Source organism: Tursiops truncatus, chromosome 5 (assembly GCF_011762595.2).
Source record: "Tursiops truncatus isolate mTurTru1 chromosome 5, mTurTru1.mat.Y, whole genome shotgun sequence".
NCBI lineage: Eukaryota > Metazoa > Chordata > Mammalia > Artiodactyla > Delphinidae > Tursiops > Tursiops truncatus.
The window spans coordinates 68,173,129-68,193,194 of NC_047038.1; the positions used below are offsets into that span (position 1 = coordinate 68,173,129).

At 36.0% G+C, this 20,066-nt stretch overlaps 1 pseudogene; it reads right to left on the bottom strand.

The window, feature by feature from the left end:
• Positions 1–5,469: 5,469 nt before the first annotated feature.
• Positions 5,470–9,242, bottom strand: LOC109548793 (peroxiredoxin-4 pseudogene; annotated as a pseudogene).
• Between the last annotated feature and the right edge of the window lie 10,824 nt (positions 9,243–20,066).

Genomic DNA, 20,066 nt, shown 5'->3' on the forward strand with positions numbered 1-20,066 from the left:
TGCTTCTCCGGAGGTACTCTTTTGAATGAAGTTTCATATAAATTAAACATTCCATGATGGTGAGCGCAACACACTTCAAATTAAAACATGCAATAATGTTAATTAAACAGAAAGTTGTAAATTGATGTTGGCATACATCTTCACCTTCATTCATTTTTATGAAACTGCATTATTAATGTCCCTTCTAAAAATAAAGATTAAATAGCATTTTTGTCATTAAAACATGTGTACCTAGACTCCTGTTGTCAGATAACAAGCTAAGAATGATGAGAGAGTTTGTTTTGTCAGACTCATGTATGTTTTTTTTTTGGTATCAGCATTATGTGATAATAAGAGAAAGGTGTTTCATAATATATTCATATTTTTTGGCCTTTTATTTATTTGAAGCTGAACAGATTTAAAGAGTTTAAAAAATTTATAGGTGTTGGAGAATACTTTTCTTTTAAAAATCAAAATGTTTATTGCAGTGTTGTATGAAATGTCATAAAATGTGTATTATAAATCATTGGGGAAAAGGGGGTACTTCTTTAAAGAATAAAGTCATAAAATCATAAATCTCATGCAAATGTAAACATACATTTGACAGTTCATTAGTAAGTTCAAAGGAAAATTTAAAGAACACACACGAAGGCAATCAAGAATGTTGAACGTGTTTGCCAATAGATGCAAAATAGGTCTATATATATAGGGAAATAATTGCAATCCACTGGGAAAATTCATTTGCATTACTCTCAGCTTTCTATATCTTCAGAGTTTTAAAATAGCTCAAATATGATAAAAGGCACATTTCACCCATTTCAAAGTCTTTTACAATTTTACTTGACATAGGAAAAATCACAATAGAAATGAAAATCTGAGAAACATACATAGAGACTGCTTCCCCATGGCACTTCCCAGAGCTCTCAACAAATCACCTTTTTCCTTGCTTAGAGGTCTGTAGTACATCTTAAAGCCAAGTCCAGTTTTGAGTAGGAGAATAAACATTTATCACATTGTTCATTTTGTCAAAAACTATATATTGAGAATTTAGTCTGCCAATTGCTGAGTGACTGCTTATTGGTACTGTAACAGTGTAGAAATAATATTGTGTCTGCCTTCATGGAACTTACATTCTAGAAGGGAATACAGACAAGTAGGGAGGCAATCATATTGCCATGATAGGAGCAAGGTGATAGATCAGGGAGGTCTCTTAGAGGAAATAAACTTAGGCAAGCACCTGAAACATGAGTGAGCATTATGCTGGTTACTAAGATACAGAGGCAAGAAGCATTCCAGAAAGAGGAGATGTGTGATGGATGGACTGGGGTATAATGAGCACCAAGATTTAGGGGGGCTCACAGAGCTTCAACATCTCACAACTCATTTATTTAATAAACTTATTTTATTTTATTTTATTTTTGGCTGCGTTGGGTCTTTGTTGCTGCATGCAGGCTTTTCTCTGGTTGTGATGATGGGAGGCTACTCTTCGTTGCGGTGCAGAGGCTTCTCATTGCGGTGGCTTCTCTTGTTGCAGAGCATGGGCTTTAGGCATGCAGGCTTCAGTAGTTGTGGTACCTGGGCTCAGATGTTGTGGCACGCGGGCTCAGTAGTTGTGGCTCAAGGGCTTTAGAGCGCAGGCCCATTAGCTGTGGTGCACGGGCTTAGTTACTCCGTGGCATGTGGGATCTTCTCGGACCAGGGCTTGAACCCGTGTCCCCTGCACTGGCCTGTGGTTTCTTAATCACTGCGCCACCAGGGAAACCCTCACAGCTTATTTAATGCCTCCAAATCATGTTGCCAGTTTGGCACATATGTGTTACAAAGGCTAGCAGGCAAATTTCAAACGTCACGTGACATTTTTCTTTGACTTCTTTAAACTTCTAAATTACCATGATCTCTATAATTTATCTTGAAATGAAGAAACAATGTAGGGAAAATAATCCAAACATTTAGAATTTAGGACTAGTTAAATTCATTTTAGTTTTTCCATAGTAGCCTATCCTTATCATCAAATAATCTATCCTCTTCAGTTCTTCCACAAATCCCTTAATCCCTCTACCCCATGACCAATGACTCATTTTGTAAGTAGAGAGAGCTTCCTTTTTTTCTTTTTTTTTCCTGTGCAGAGACTATTTTTGCATCCCTCTGTGTTTTTACAAAAGTAGCAGTGTAGGAGAGTTCATTTCTTAACATAGTTTACAGTGCAATAAGAAAATAACCAGTTCAGGTTAATGTTGTTGCAAAAGAACTAAGTGTAGAAGCTACAATTTTGACCATAGAAATAATATGAAATAATGAAACTCCACTTTTCACAGTAGAAAGTTAGATATGTCCAAGTTGACATACTGTATTTGGATGAAATCTCTAAGGCCATTTTTTTTGTTTATTGCTTTGGGGTTTTCAAACTATTTTGATACGCTCGGCTCTACATTTATTCACATGATAGATTAGGAATCAGAGATTATGAAAGTCAAGTAGGTAGTAAATAAGTGGATCAGCATATAGGTTAAACTATGTGGGAAAGTGCGGGAAAAAAAAAGCCCACTCTATTACAACAGAGTGCAATAATTAATGGCTGAAATTATGCCCTTAATCCAAGGGAAGGGTAATTATTTTCAGTATCTTCTATTTAAAGAAAATATATATGCATTTTATTTTTTTTAAATTAAACATTGTCAATTTAAAAATGTACACAGAGAATTAACGTTTAGCTGCCTTGGTGATTACATTGGTGATGCCTCCTAATTCCAGTCATATGTGATATAATGACCCTTGCTATTAATAGTATAAAAAGGCAGAGAGCAAAGCTGTAGAGTGCTTGGGTTAAAGGGTGTAGGATCCTTAGGAGAAACTAAGAACACAGGACAATATTCAAGTTAAGAGAGCAAATAAGGAAACAAATAGGGAGAAACATATTTAGCAACAGTAATTAGGGGGTTTCACCCATCCCTCATGCGGATTTGGAAAGGGTTTGTTGCTGGGGTTTGAAGAAGATCCAAATAGGCAGCCAGCAATGATTGCAGGGACTTAGCTCTTCTGGCAGGTGGCCACTACAACAGATTGCTTCATAAGTGCTCAGGAGATTGCTTTGTGCCAAAAAGGTGGTGATGTCTTGAAGAGGATAAAAGTGTTGGAGTTCCATGGTGGTCTGGTCACCATGGGGAGTCTGTAGGACAAGGCATTGGTTTTGACTAAAGGTGGGTGATGGCGCTGTAGGCAGTGAGTGACACCGGCCTACACTTCAGATGTTTGATAAATGTTATGTCATATTTTCAGTTTATTTCATTTAAAATCTGTGTGAAAAATACTATTCTGACATTTTAGATATTCCCAGGAGAGCTAAGTAAAGGGAATGTGGCCCCATATCTCTCTGGCTGCTTTCACCCTGCTTTATTTTTCTTCATAGCCTTCATATTCTGATAAGGTGAGGTAGGAAGAATAATGGCCCCCAAAGATACCTGTGTCCTGATCCTCAGAACCTGTGAACATGTTCTCATACATGGCAGAAGGGACTTTGCAGATGTGATTAAGTTAGGGAGCTTGAGGTGGGGAGATTATTTGGGATCATATGCGTAAACCCAGTCTAATCCCATGGGTCCTTAAAAGCAGAGAGAACGTTTCCTAGCTGAAGTCAGGGAGATAGGACTGTGTAAAGATAATCAGAGGGGTACAATGTGGTTGCCCATGAAGATGGAGGAAGGGACCCATGTGAGAAGTTTCTAGAAACAAGAAAAACAGTGAAACTGATTCCAAGAGCTTCCAGAAAGGAATGCAGCTCTGCCAACACCTTGATCTTAGACCAGTGAGACCTGTGTTGAAATTTTAACATAAAGAACTGTAGGATAATAAACTCATGTTGTTGTAAATTTGTGATAATTTGTTACAGCAGCAGTTGAAAACTAATACATATGGTATATATTTTTCTCATTGTCCTTCCCACTCTCTATATATACACACTGGAATGTAAACCTCAAAAGGACATGAAATACCTATTTACTTAGCACTCTCTCCCTAGGATATTTTGAAATGTAGCAGATGTGCAATAAATACTTATTGAATGAACTGATGATTGAATGTGAGAAAACTATTTAAATAGGATTTATGAAATTTTGCTCCAATAAATGTGTTAAAATAACAACGTTGAAAGATACATTCTTATAATTTTGAAGCACTGTTGTCTATATTTTATTTGAGCTTCAAAAACACTTCTATCATGTTTTACAAATGTGGAAATAGATTTTCACAAGTAATAAAAATATGGGAATTTTTCTTAATATTTATTTATCAAGACTAACAGCAAACTAACATTTTAAAACCCATTTAAATGTCTTGGAACCATATAAGTACCATATAATTCGATAAAGCTAAGAAACTGAGAAATTTTATGTAAGGAAGACAGCTGACATCCCAGAGGTGCTTCACAAATTGGTAGTACTTTGGGGTCATTTCTGTAGTCCAAGGCTTTGGCTTTGACCTTGCCATTTCAAATCTAGACAAGGGATACAGTTGTTGCATTTGGAAGCAGTCAGGTTCTCAAGGGACAACCCTCATTCATTCATTAAATAATATTGGTGAGTGCTTGCTATGTACTAGGTATGGGTCTAGGTGCTAAGGACATAGCAAAGTACAAAGTAGACAAAAATTCCAGCCCTCGTGAAAACCCATTCTAGTAGGGGAGGTAGACAGTAAAATAATGCAAATATAAAGTATAGATCTCCCCCACTTTTTGAAAGTTTGCTTTACACCACTTCACTTTTGCAAAAACCCTGCATTAGTACCTGTTTTCACTAATGGAAAGAAATCCAAAGAGAATTTTCACTTTTCCAAAAAGTGAAAAGCAAATATAGCATTCAGCATTTGTTTTGCATTGAGCCCTTATAGAGACAGCACACACCTTATGCAGAGAGAGAGGCACTGCCAAGTGCCTTCCTGGGAACTAGACTCAGCATCAAGCTGCCATAGCTTTGAACTGTGTCTGTGAGCATCTGTGCTTTATCTTGATTGATTTTGTGCATCTGTTAGCAAGATGTGTCCTAAGGTAATTGCTTCTTCACTTTATGCCAATTCAGCTTAGGAAAAGTTTCATAGGAATGTTACATGGCGATTAGATCTGTGGAGGAAAGTATGACAGGGCAAGTTAAACAGGGAGAGAGTGTGTGTAGTGTTTCTTTTATGAAGAGGATGTCTTGGGAAATCTTCAATGAGCAGAGGAAATTAAACAAAGCAAGAGGGTGGGCTATGAAACTCTGGAGGAAAATTATTCCAGGCAGTGGGAACAGTAAATGCAAAGCTTTGAGGCAGGGTCAACCTGGTGTATTTGAGGACTTGCAAGAACATTTCTTATTTATAATACTTTAATTAATTTTAATGTATAAATTTGAACTTTATTGAAGACCTCTAAACCAGACAGCATAGCATGACCTGAAGAAGTACTTTCCAATTTAGTGTATCAAAATGATTCAGTGTTTTAGTTATATCTGGGACTATTGTTTACTTGCTGAGTTTCCAACTGGCAGGTCAGACTTTTCCACATTTGTTGGTATTCTGGGATGCTTGGACCAAAAGTAGTATTTAAGTGACCTATCAACAGAAAGACTGTTCCTTATCATCTGTCTTAGGATTCCTTTATCATCAATATTGAAGTGACCTCTAAGAGTATGGCCTGAATAGTCTAGACATACCCATAATCCTTTGAAGTCTGTTACGTGAGATCTGAAGGAAGTGAAATCATCCTTGTTCCAAGTCTTTGTTTTGAGAAAGGATGATGCAAGTCAAATGAGCATGCTGTGAATCAGGAGAACATGCCATCATTTTCTTATTTATATATCTGAATCACTCAATTCTATCACAAAAAACAATAATTTCATTTGGACATAAAATGTGAAATCAAGTAAGTAAAAGAAAAAATTCCAGAGTTGTACACAATAATCAGTTCACATGAGCTCTTCTTTCTCAATAAGGTTCTGGCTTTGAGATCTTGGTTTTGCTGATGTGTATGGAGTGGCCAAATACCAATACCAGGGAGGCTTCCCTGAGGTTAGGGAGAACATATTTTGAATTATTGAGTAATTAAATGACAACTACATAACTTGTAATGGAGGCTATAACTATCTAGTGGTTACATGTACCACTTTTGCCTGGAAGAATGGCTCACTAATGGTAAGGTTCCTTGGACATGGCATGGGATCAAGGTCAGTTAGCATATCAAGAGAAATATTTCATCCTGGACATCTGTACTTCTGTGCCCCAAGTGTGAATCCTATTCATTCATTCATTTGATGAATATTTGCTGAGCATCTACTTAATAAAAGGCACTCCTTTCTGGGCTAAAGATATGACAATGAAGAAAGTAGTTTGAAGTCCCTAACCTTCACAAAGCTTATACTCTAGTAGGTTTTGTTTGTTAAATAAATTCTTTCTTTTCAGGTTATCAGTTGAATTCTATAGTGTCTCTCTGACTTGGGCAGTGCTGAATAGATAAATGTTTTTCTGCTTGGTCCCTCTTTTAGAGTTGTTATGAAGGTAATTTATTGTGTTTTGGCTTGGCTAAGTTTTTTACATTCCATTTGTTTATGTTATTGGCTTTAGCTATGTTGATACACATGTGTCCATGCTTATGTGTTCCTACACTTTCTCAATAAATTACCCATTTATTGACTGCTTTTTTAGAGTATATTCTAAAAATGTCAGCTCTCAAATACTACACTGAAAATACTCTTTAACGCTGAAAACAGAATTTATAGGCATTGTAAAAAATTTAAATTATAGAGTGTATAAGATATAAAATAAAATCTACTTCCCCATATCCCTATCTTCTCTAACCAGGTTCTCTGATTAATTTCTCTCCTTAGAAATAGGACCTTTCTTTCTATATCTCTCCTCTGAACACGCACCTCTTTTTTCCCCAAAACAAAAATCCTACATTACATTTTTTTCTTTTTCCCAGTTTAATCATTATTTGACTTTTTTTGGAGTATAGGAATTTCCTCCCTTATTAAATATATGTTCATGTCTATATTCACATGTTAACACCTCTTTCCTCCATTATAAAGATGAAAGAAGGAAGACATAATTCTCAATCCAAAAACTTTATGGTTCTCCAGTAATAATTTTATGGGAAGATGATTTTTAAATATATAAAGCTTCTCTAGATCAGATTATTTTAACTAATTTTCCTTACCTCGATTTTTATTTTTATTACATGTAATTTGTTAAAGTAGAATTTTAAAATTTCTAGTTACTTGTTATAATTAACTTTACATGGACTGTATATAGTTATCAAATTGCTTCAGTAGATTTCAGAATTGCAGATAACTGTCCAATATCATGAGCTAAATGAAGCTTATGTAGATTCTCAAATAAAGGTCATAGAAATGTAAGCAGTAAGAACTATTTAGCCATGGCACAGATGTTGTGATCATTACAGGAGTTGTGTCTTTAATTAAATTTGTTCTCTAGTGCCAGTTCAAAAACTTTGTTTTTCACACAAAAACCCAATTATACAGGCAAAAGATGTCATGCTTCCATGAGTTGAAAGTCAAGAAGAAAAATGTTACAAAATTAATGCAAGCTTTTTATTCAAACGTTGTTACTGTACTATAATAGAGAAACTTTCTGTTATTGCCAATATTGAAATGTACAGATGACCACAATAAATGGGAGAGGGAATTAAAATTCTTTATTCTAAAATTAGGTAACTTAAAAGGTAACTTAAAAAAAAACTTTAAAAACCCACTGTTTTTTACTAGATGATTAAAATATCTCGAGAAAGTCAGAGTTTATTCTGCAACAATAAAATATGATTCAAACCAAATGGAAATGAAAATTTAAAACCAAGTTTTGAATATATTGACATTTTGTATTTTTCCATCTATTTAGATCTGCTTATGATATAAGGCATGCTATTTTACCATTTGGATTTGTATTTTAGGTAACAGAAATTCTCCTCACTCACATTTGAATCACTTACACTTTCAATTCAAATAGCCTAAGTCTTTTAGAGAAGATCAAATAAATTGAAAAGCAAGTAACATTTCTATGCTTTGATCCAGAATTAATACTATGAAAGGTAAAGTAGCAGAAAAATTATAACATTTATTTAATGTAATGTGAACAAAAAGGCTGAAGATATTGTCCCTAATGCAGTTATCAATGATGTCCGTCAAACTTATACAACACAGCTCTGTATACAGTTATGTCCCAAAATGTATGAATGAAAATTTAAATTTTTAAATATTAAGCTCAAGTTATTCCTTGGACTGTTTACTAAAGAATGTGGAAATTCCAATTGCTTTTGCAGCAGTGAAATTTATTTTAAAAATATTACAATTCTATAATGTCAAAGTCTTGAGCCTTTTCATTTGCATGGTTTTCATGTGAGTAGATTTTCCAGGAAAGTAAAAGTAAAAATTAAAGAAAAATGAAGAATATTTCAGTGTTTTAAAAAAATTTCTTGACACAAAAATCATTCAGTTATGTTTGTCAATCCAGTTTCATTAGATTGATACTTTGTCTTTTTTATTCTTTTGAGGATTTTAGGATGGAACGATCTAGGTTCACATAACTTCTTGAGCCAATTTACTAATGTTTCTTTGTGCTCTAATTCATATTCTTGTGTGTGTATGTATGTATTTTATATATATATATACATATATATATATGTGTGTATATGTATGTACTTGACCAATTCCTCTAAAGCTGGCTAGAAAAGTCCATATAGAAATTAAAGTGAGATGAATCTGAGAAAAGTACAGGTTGGTAAATCTAACTCTTGAATCTCAAGTGATTCAAAAAGAACACCTGAAGGTGTCTCTTTCCAGGAACGATATAATCATCTCACTCCACCACCCCAATTATTATCTGCTGCCCTGCAATGGGCATAAAACTTACCTTTCTTTTAAAATATATTCTTTATATTTGAGGATGGAGAAGGGGAAAATTAAAGTGAAAACAACTTACTCTAATCCCCTAATGTTGGTAATCATAGCCTAATTCTATCCCTATCATAAAAGGAAATAAGTGTACGAATAAAAGACTTGGTATTGCTACTGACTCAATCTCTTCAGTACCTTTTTGTGTGTTGAAAGTGAGATTTCTAGATTTGCAGTTGGGTTGTTTCTCGCTGTGACTGTTACGCTCGCCTTCCTGACCAGAGATGCACAGTCCGGAGGCAAGTGATCAAATGATTCAAAACCCTGGGTGTACGTGCAACGGGAAGCTGGCATCCTCAGCTGGCTGTAATTCGCTAACCGCTGACTTTCCATTCTCTGCTTAAACCACATCCATTTTCCCCTTGAATTTTGGAAAATTTCTGTGTTACTGGCACTGTTTCTTTTCCCAGCTTTGAAGTCCTTGAGAAGAACAAGGTCCTCAATTGGTTGCAGAATTTTAGGAAGTATTATTAACCTTCAAATACTTAACTGATGTCATGGGAATGTTAATTGCAATCTCAAACTTACTTCCAAGGGATTAAATCCCTACCCAGTTTACACAACAGCCTCTCAGTTAGCTCCCTCCAAACATCACATCAATCTCAATAGGCACAGAATTATCACAGAAGACCAGAGGCACCGGCCTGCAAATGCAGCCTGCCTTCTCTGCCCTACAACCTTGCCTGTCATCTGGAGATGCATGTCCTCAGTGCGTCTCATTTAAATCTTTGTTTTTTTTCTTTTTGACTTATGCAAAATTATGACATCAGGGTCAGTCTACTAATGCTGGAAAACTTCACAGCTAGTTTGAGTTTTTTCTAGACATGTATGTCTTCCCCGATTTGTCTTTATCCCTTATATCAAATTACAGAAAGGCACCGCGTACATGACCAAAAGAAACAGTTTATCCGTGAATGTCCCTATCTGTAGATATTGAAATACAGCATATGAGAGAACAAGGGCAAATATTTATATATTAGAATAAAGAAAGAGGTTCAGGCTGTGGCTGTGTTTTAGGCATTAGAAGTCTGCTTAGCTCTGTTACTTTGGTTGGTACTTACTATATTGCACTTCAAGCTTGTTTGGTTGTCCCTTGTTTTAAATGTACTTCAGTCTTTTATTGTTGCTACTACCACTTTTAGAGCTCACCAGGCATCCATGTATGTAATGGAAGAAGATACTTTGGCAAAAACTTCTACAAAATTCACTCAAATCCATGTTCTTCTTGTTGCTTCTCTTTGGAGACAAAGGTAGATAATATTTCCCAATCTCATTTACTGTCAGGTGTGGCCATGTGACTGGCTTCTAGCTAAAAGTCTGAGTAGTAGCGATGTGTGCATTCCAGATCAAGCCTTTGTGAAGGTAACGTGCCTTCTCTTCACTCTCTTTCCCCCTCGCTGGCTAAATGCAAATGATGAGAGGCCCCTAGGGGATTTCAGAACAAACCAGAAGGAGCCTGGATCCCTGAATCACTTATTGAAAAGAATCCAATGTTTTCCAGGAACACCTCTTTGGATTGTTAATGTGAGCAAAAATTAAACTTCCATCATGACTGAGTCACTGTATATTTTGGAGACTATTCATCACAGCAGTTAGCTTCCTCTAATAGAGATCAACCTGGACAATTTTATTAATTGGGTATTCTCATTAATACTGAAATAAAAGAGTAAAACCACTAAAGTTATGAATGTAATATGTATATTGTTGCAACCATAAAAAAAGCCGTAGATAGACGATTTCTGAATTGATTTAAATGCTACAGAAATAAACTCCTAGTGCCAAGTAGAGTTACTAAGCAAGTATTTTTTTTAATTTGGTGAAAGTCTCAGCTCTCTCCAGGCCCTACTTTCTAATCTAATCCTGAATATTGCACTTTAAGACTATAACCATCCCTGGAGCTCTATTCTTGACTTGGCCCATCTGTCCCTGAAAGTCTGTTTTTGATTTCTGGGGCTTCTGTGAGTGACGAAGGCACTTTTCTACTGACTGCGTATAGGACTTTGTAGGTTTCAGCCCATCTTGTATGATGCTTCCTTTTCTGCCCTTTAATACGTCTTTGCCTTTGGTCTCATAAATATCCTGTGCACAGTTAACTTTCCTCTTCTTTGAGTAATTTATTTTTGCTAATTATATTCAATAACCAGTTCTAAGGACGATTCCCATTTTGGCTGAACTAGCATTTTTACTCGGAGCTCTCATTGAGTGATCTAGAACATGGCTTCTGTAGGCATCATGTGGTCTCTATGAAGTTTGTTCACTTTATTTTCCTAGACTCTTCCAGGCTGTGTCAGATAGCTTCTTACTGCTTTAAAGCTAGGACTCCCATTTCCTATCTGAGTGGTGGTGCCGTTCTTAGATCTTCCGCAAAGTGGACACAGTCAACATAACTGAGCTCAGTTAATGAGAGATTTTTCAGTTACTTGTTCATCCACTTCTCTGATTTCTATTCAATATTGAATCATATTGCAAGTGTCAGAGAGGAACGGCCAGAAGTAGATGCCTAGACTGAAATTTAGGCAACTTGGGTTCGATTCAGACCCACTAACTACCAATTAATAATATTCTAAAATATTCCTGATATTTTATCTCTGCTAAAAATTAGGAATAAAAATACTTCTTACTGCAAGTTAAGAACGAACTTGGGTTGCTTCAAGGACTAAATAAAATCATGAACATGGAAGCACTTAACAAATATTATACAAATAGATTATATAAGTGTAGGTATAATGTTTCTAAAGTTCCTCAAATATATCATTAGAGTATATACTGTTTTGAACACATGATGATATGTAAGAAATTCAGAAAATGTAAAGTTCAGTCTCTCATCTTTTATGTTGTGTAGTCTTTTTCTCTTTGTATAATCAAATAATTGCTCTGGCTTTTCTTTTTCACATATATTCTAAATAAAGACATAAAATAGAGGACATTGAGTGGATGAGGAACAGTGTGATGAATCCTGGGGGCCCAGTGAATTTCAGCAGCAGAAAAGCAATCCCTGAGGTCTGCTGGCCTCAGACACATCTGTTTGCCTGTTTCATACCCTCTTGGTATACAGAATATTGTTTTGGAGGGATAATTTTGTGGTTGAGCATCAAGGCCTCCTGTCTCGGGATATGAGCTGAGACATTTTAGGAGATGACTACTACAACCAAGAGAATAAGCCGATGCTATTAACTCAGTCCAGCAGGAGCCATGAATAAATTACATACCATGAAAGCTTTTTGTGAACTGAATTTTCCAAAGACCCTTCTTCACTTTATGCTCCGTTTCTTTTAGCTGTCTCTTTTTCTTTTACTTTTTCCCTGCCTTAGAAATACTGAGGGTTTTTGCCTATGATGCATTTGATTAAAAAAAATATATAACACATGGGCTCTTTAGATGAGGCAAAAATGAGATATTCTATTTTCCACAGATAGCAATTGAATTATTACACTATTCTGTGTTGTAATATATCACATAGGTTTAATATTGTACACCAATTATCTAACCTGGGCCCATAGCATAGTTTCTAACACATAGAAAGCATTTACTGTGTAATTTTGAATAAATGAATGATGTAATATACAGTATTAGTTCAGAATTATTGCTTGCATTTTTTCTACACCCAAAAATGATAAAGGAAATTTTCATATCTTTAAAAATTTTTTTCAGGCCAAAGACCTATGCTTCAGATGATCTAGATACTTTTATAAAGATATTCATTGAAAAATATGTCCATTCCCTGGAGGACAGAATATGAGATTTTCTTATAGCAGCTTTATTGCACTTCCAATAATTAATTAAAAATTGACCTGCTTATTTGAGGCAGATAAATATTTGCCTAAAACCTTAATCTTAAATGAAGGAGATTCATTAAGAAAATTAAAGGGTAGTTATTTTGGTGGTCTAACAGCCTTCTGTCTGCAGAATAGACTTTTGTTGTTGTTGTTGTTTTTGTTTTTTTGCGGTACGCGGGCCACTCACCGTTGCGGAGCACAGGCTCCGGACGCGCAGGCTCAGCGGCTATGGCTCACGGGCCCAGCCGCTCCGCGGCATGTGGGATCTTCCCGGACCGGGGCACGAACCCGCGTCCCCTACATCCGCAGGCGGACTCTCAACCACTGCACCACCAGGGAAGCCTTGCAGAATAGACTTTTAAAGAAAGTATTTGTCATTCAGAAGATGGTTCTTCTATGTGAATTTTTGGAAACAATTTCTAAGATTGTTTCATTTTCTGAATTTCATCATAGAGATGTTACCTTGGATTTCCTTTGTGGAAGATTTCTTTAATACCATATCTTAACTCTAGACTATTAGAATGAAATATTTGAGTGACTTGACAACAGAAATTTATTTCTCACAGTTCTGGAGGCTGGGAAGTCCCAGATCAAGGTGCCAGCTGATTCAGTTCCTGATGAGGGCCCTTTACCTGGTTTGCAGACAGCTACCCTCTTGCTGTATCTTTGCATGGAGCGGGGGAAGAAGAGGGAGAGAGGAAAATAAGGTGGCTCTTCTTATAATCCCATCATGGGGCTCCACCCTCATGACCTCATTTAAGCCCAATTATTAAGGATTAAATAATTAAGCCTAATAATTATTAAGGCTTAAATAATTAAGCCTAATTATCTCCCATAGACCCTACCTCCTTATATTATACCGTCACATTGGGTATTAGGGCTTTAACATATGATTTGGGAGGACAAAAACATTCAGTCCATAGCATATCACCAGGGAACCTGTGCTATCACTTTACTGAAGGAGAAATGGCTACATCATGGTTAATAGTAAGTGCTCAGATACAACAAATCAAGTTTCAGAAGAGCTTCTAAGAGTTGTTCCTTGAGAAACTTGATCAAGATTATCTGGTGTTTTACAATAAAGAATCAGGTGCAGGGGAAACATGTCTCATATTTTACATTGTAAAGTCAGCACACAGTGATATTAGTGTAATTATCAGTGATGGTCCTTGAATTAAGTAAATTAAGTGGAAAAATTAATAACATTGATTCTTTTACCATACTTACTTTTATTACCTTCCATTTATGCCTAATGGTGCTAGTTTTCCATTTAAGGTATTAATTTAACAGTTCCTCTTGAAAGCTAAACTTATTTTAAGTCATTTGATTTAAAACATATTAAATATGTTCTTAGCTATGACAAAACTCTAAAGTTGGTATATTAGAAAATAAAGTAGAGGAATACTGGGTTGTCATAATTTTAAAGTGTTCCTTCTATAAACACCCCTAGCAATTTATTTTGTGACCTTTTGCAACACTCAGCAATTCTTATGACAAGAGCTCTTATTTATTCAAATTTCATTTGTTGTACTTTGAGCTAATTTCATTTTTGTTTTCCATCATGGTTACCACTACTCCCTATTACATATACTCAACCATGGTACCTACTATTGGAATTATGGAAAATTGTATAAAACCAACTCTACAACCTGGTTGGGTTGGTAAGACACATCTGCAAGAGAGGGTAATTACCGTGAATTGCCCTTTACCCAGTTGCAGAATACTAGGAAGATGATAAATCTTAGTGTCCACATGCAATGTGTACATTTGATTGTCTTTGGCGGTTACTTAAAATTTATGAAGGGATAATCACCAAATGCATATAATCTTCTAAATATGTTTCTTTTGGCCTGAAATTCTAACCTTTAAAATAATTTATAAAAAGCATATCATTTTATGTAAGTTAAAGTCTTACAAGAAATAGTAATTAGTTATAACAGTGGTTCATATTGGTCTTTCTAAGAGGGAAATATGGTGGTCCAGATACAGAAAGTAAGAGAAAAGAGAGTGTTGTAACAGGAAGTGGCAAGCTTGAAGGAGAAAAGCACACTTGGCCTTTTTTTAAAATTTTGTATGTCAGTGGCATCCTTTTCTTCCAAATTGTCTCTTTCCCTGGAGTTATTTTCAAGTTTCTTAAAAGATGGTTTGAAGAAACTTATCTTAATTTAACTTAAAAAAAGAATGTCACATATATCTTTGGGAAAGAGAGAAGGCTTTACCAGATCAAATATAGGATGTCAATTTGTTTCAATATACAAGTTGATAATGAAAGGTTTTTGACATTGTATACTAGAAGAAAATAATCTTTAGCCATAGATTTCCATAATAATACATTTGTTTTTATTGATGGACTAGATATCAATTCTTGATGGTATCCTACTGGCTTAAAAAAAAGAGATTTTATATCCTGGGGTAAATATTGTTGAATATTTTTTCTTATGCCTCATTTTCAAACAGCTATATTTGTAAAATATATAGGTGTTAAGAAGAATACCTAGCCTAATGATGGTCTACTGCTATATAACCGCTACCCACAATGACAAATAGTTCTGCCTCATTGCGACCAAAAGCCACATTTAACTTAATACAAGAAGAAGAGGATTATTCCCCAGTTCCTCCTCATACCCAGACACTCCACTGCTTGACCAGGTTGTGTTATTGTCTTTAAAGGAGAAGTTCATGCCAGTTTGTTAGTTCAAGTTCACAATAATTAACTGGGCAGCATTGGAGTGGATGCTGTGCCCAAGTGGGAGATCACATCATCTGATTGCTCACTTCTACTTCATGTGAGCTAAAGTGGCCAAGTGGGTCAAGAAAACCAGTAAGGATCTTTCTCTTTTGCTTCCTTCCCTTTGCGTGTGAATAAGCGATTAGGTGGGACTGGGGACTGTAGTGTAATGTTGAGTATGTAGTGATGAAGGTGTCATGATGGTAATGATGATAATGATCCTTATTATAACTAATATTTGAGTGCTTACTATTTATCATCCATTATTTGAAGCATTTAACATTAATACGTTCATTACAACTCTAGCATGAAGTGGATATGATTATTATTCCCATTTCACAGATGAGAAAAATGAGGCACAGAGAAGTTAAGTGACTTGTTCCAAAAGTTGGCATCGCTAAGATTGAACCTAGCCATCTTGCTTCTTTATTTTTTACTTCATTCCTCTGTTCATCTATTAGGAATGAGCCAAGATCTCAAGATTTGAATTTGGGAGAGGAGGAGATGTGAAAATGGTGGAGAGAGTAGATCCCAAGACTAAAACATGTGTTTGGACTCAGCTTTTAACAGAGTGCTAAAATAAGGGTATCGGGTGGTATTAGATTCTTATCTTGCTGCTGTTCCTTGTGTATAATTCTTTGAGAAAGCTTGTGGGTAGAATTTAGGAGTGCAATAATTTAATTGATAAGAGCAATAATTGGTCATTTCTTCCTTTAATGTCAACTAACTTCACCCAATACCCATCATTATTTCTAACTTAAATAATATTAATTGCAGCTTTATAGCATGCAACTAGCTTAAATTGACCTTTTTATTGCTTCCATTTATTAAAAGCAACACAAGCAAAATTTACCTTCTTTTCCACAATCTTCAAATATTTGAAACGTCATTGTGGTAGAGTGACCAAAGCAGAGTGACTGCTTGGTCCATAATTTTCCAGTTCTTTGACACTACAAAACAGTAAAGGGGACAGAAAAGTCATTGTGTTAAGGTCCATGTCGCTTTCAGCCTAAGCCTAAGATGTGCTCGTTTCAGGGCAGATAATGAGGATGCTGTAAGGAAACTGTTTTCATAGAGGAACTTTTCAGAAGATAATTCTACCTTAAAAGAATTAGATACGCTTGGTCATATCCCACATTTTTAGAGTTCAGAATTGAGTCTGCTCACGTGATGATGTTTATTTATCAGATGTGTTCCTTGACCAGCCACTAGTATCTTATTTATATAATCTGGGGAGCAGGGAGAAGAGCTGGGAATGTAAGCGAGAAAAGGGAGAAATCAACCAAGAGATGTAGAAACTGATGGAGATGTTTTGCCTCAAGAGTTCTTAACATTTAGAGACTCAAATCAGTATTTCCTAGATATTCTTAAAGGAAACATGCATTTTTTTTTCTTTCCTGTTGAACATACCACCTGGGTTTGGGACGCTAACATTGGATAGAGTTTAACATTGCTTTGTTATTGGCAGTGTTCTAGGGTGTGTAGCTAAGTGCTGCTCAGCAGAAGTAGCACTGAAAGTACTTGGAAAAAAGGAGGCTCTACCTAAGTAGGTATGAAGTGTCTTCATGTAGCTTTGGAGACAGTTGAGGCCTCAGAAACAGTACAAAAAAGGGCCAGCGTAGAAGAAATAATTCTTGGATGCCCTGTGGTTGCTAATTGACATGGTCGTGATGTCCAGGAAATACCCTGCAGGGTGACTGGAGTGATTTTGGAAGGGAATGTTGTGCTCAAAACTGGAAATCCTGCAATAGCAGGTGGGCAGTGAAGGAGCAGAGCCAGAAAATATTTTTTTCTAAATCTGATACTTTTTCAAACGCTGGTCTTTCTTGGCTACATAACAAAGGGTTGCACATGCTTGGAAATCATTTCTAAACTCTCATTGAATTATATGAGCCTCCCTTTGCTAGTTAGTAAATAAGAGAAATATTAATAACAGGTATTGCATATTTAATTAAGGAATCATTTATGAGCACACTATGTATACAGTACTGAGCTAAGTTGGTGCCTCGGGCAATTGAAGGATCCAGTGCTTTTAAGGGGAGAATGGTAGGCAAACATGAAAGTTTTACACAATGTGCCACAATTTATTGTTTAGGAACATATGTCCTAAATGTTTTTCTAGAGAAGGAAAAAGTAAAAGTGGTTTGGGATGTGTTATAGAAGGTGGCATTAGGGACAGAGTACTTGATAAAGAATTTAAAAGATAAGTACGATTTGGATCAGAAGAGAAAAAAAACAATAGCCCAGGTGAATTTAAGCTTCACACACTTTACAGGCTAAGTTCCACAAAGACCATTTTTTTTTCTTCAGCACTATATGCTCAGAACCCAGGACAGAGCCTGGCACATAACAAACATATTCAATAAATGTTCACTAAATGAATGAATGCTGAATTGTTAAAACACTTTAAGACTATTGTATTCCTTTTGTGATGACATTTGAGATGATCTAATTAAAGAGAAGTTTTCCTCCTTGGACTTAAACTTGGCAGTGAATGTGGCTAAGGTTGACCAATTTCTGTCTCATATCAATTAAACCTTTCATGGGTTTTTTACTCGAAATTCAGTCATTAATGAGCAGCTGCCCAGGGCAATGATAATGATGATGATAATACATTGCCCTTACACCTGTCTCCCTTATCCATGGGAACCTAAGTGCTTTACCAACAATAATTAACATAGCTCTTATGGGAGGTAGGAAAGTATAATTAACCATTTACAGATGAAAATGGAAATAGAGAGATATTAAGCGACCATCTCAGAGAGATGTAGTAGGTCAGCCATTTATTATTTTCAAAATGTCAGCCTTCACATCTTATTAAGGCTTGAGAACAGTGAATGACCAATATCTGTTAACTGTTCAAACCATAAGTTTGTCTCTCTTTTAGAGATGTTAATAAAATGACAGAAATGAAGGTAAATTTTGAAATTCATCAATCAGTGCACTCCTTGAGACCTAATCTGAATTCTTGTTCAAACTGATGGGTGCTAATAGGTTAAGGAAAGTATGCATCTCTTGAAAGTCTTCTACATGAGTTCACTTGGCTCATGTAAATTTAGGAGTGTAATAATTATTCAATTCTCAAGTCAAAATGATTGTTTTATCACGTTTTGTTCCCTGTTCCCAAAACTCTTTTGCTTTTTTCTCCTCATTTATAAAAATGGCCCCACCCCAGACACTAAGATCAATATGGATTCTGTCAAGTGATCTGAAGAATAATTGAGTTACAGTGATTCACCATCAAGATAAGCTTATTTTGTGTTTGATTTGATCTTGTTTTCTCCTCATAGTGATGAAAACTCTCCACTGATGTGTGTGTGTTTATGTGTGTGTGTGTGTGTGTGTGTGTGTGTGTGTTTCAGGAACACTAAGTATTTGTTTCCCTCTTCTTTTGTTAATAGTATACTTGCATCAGGATATTTCTGACACAAGTGACAGAAAACTACCCCCAAATGGATATAAGCAAGAACGTTTATTGGCTCTGTTAATTAATTCAGTGGTAGAACTGGCTTCAAGTTTGGTCTCCTTGAGGTCAAAAAGTGTCACCAAGATCTAGTTTTTTCTCTCCTCTTGTTCAAGTCTCATCGGTGTATTGGCTTTACATGTGGTGGCAAGATGACAGCTACTCCTATTACAAATTTTCAGGTTCAAGTTCAGTGGAGGAGAGTATTGCCAACATCCTCAAAGCCTCAGAAGAATTTCCATTGTACCATACTGGCTCTGATTGGGTGACCTGTTCATCCCGACCAACCCTTGTCTAAGGCATGCTATCCAGTGCATTAGGTTGGAAAAATTAGAGCCCACCCTTGATGAGGGGTTGGAGTAAATCATCACTCAAACCATACCTCTGGTTGTAACATTACAATACTTACCTTTCTCCTAACCTTTAGGGACTTGATCCTTCACCCAGTGCAACTCTGATTGGTCATACAGCTGTCAATCACAGTACTCCACAGTAGCAGTGCCTCCACCCCCCCACCCCCACCCACAGAGGCTTGATCATAGTGCTTATCCTCCTGTCTAAAGGATAGGTCCAGTGAGTGACCAATGCCAGTTAAATCAATGTCTATCCCTGAGAGTTAATCTCTTATAAGAGGCAGATAGAAACTCAGAGATAAGCTAAGGTGAGAGTTTGAGAAATGCATTCATAGAATGTTGGCTTCGTTTTAGGCACGGAGATTACCAGAACTTCCCTGGTTTCTGCAGCCTCTCCACTGATTCTGTGATTTATCCTAGTATCCCTACAAAATCTTGTTGTTGTTGTTTGTTTAAATGAATTTTAGTTCTATTTCTATTACTAACAATAAAAAGTCTTTGGTAACACTCTTTTGTTCTTGAGACTTCAGTTTCTTCCTAGTTCCAGTAAGTGGGCCCTCATCTTGCTTTCCTAGGTCTGAGTACCTGCTTTGAAACATTGCCTAGTTGAAAAGCCCTTTTGTATTTTGACTGTGACATATTTTCAGACTTACAGAAATAAATTTGTATAGTAGTCCAGAGAATTTCTTTATACCCAGATCACCCAAATGTTAACATTTTACCATGCTTGCTTCATCCTTGCCTTTCTCTATGTATACATGATTTGTATAAATTCAGACTAAGCTGCATACTTGATGCCCCTTCACCCCTAAATCCTTAGTGTGTTCTTCCTAAAGA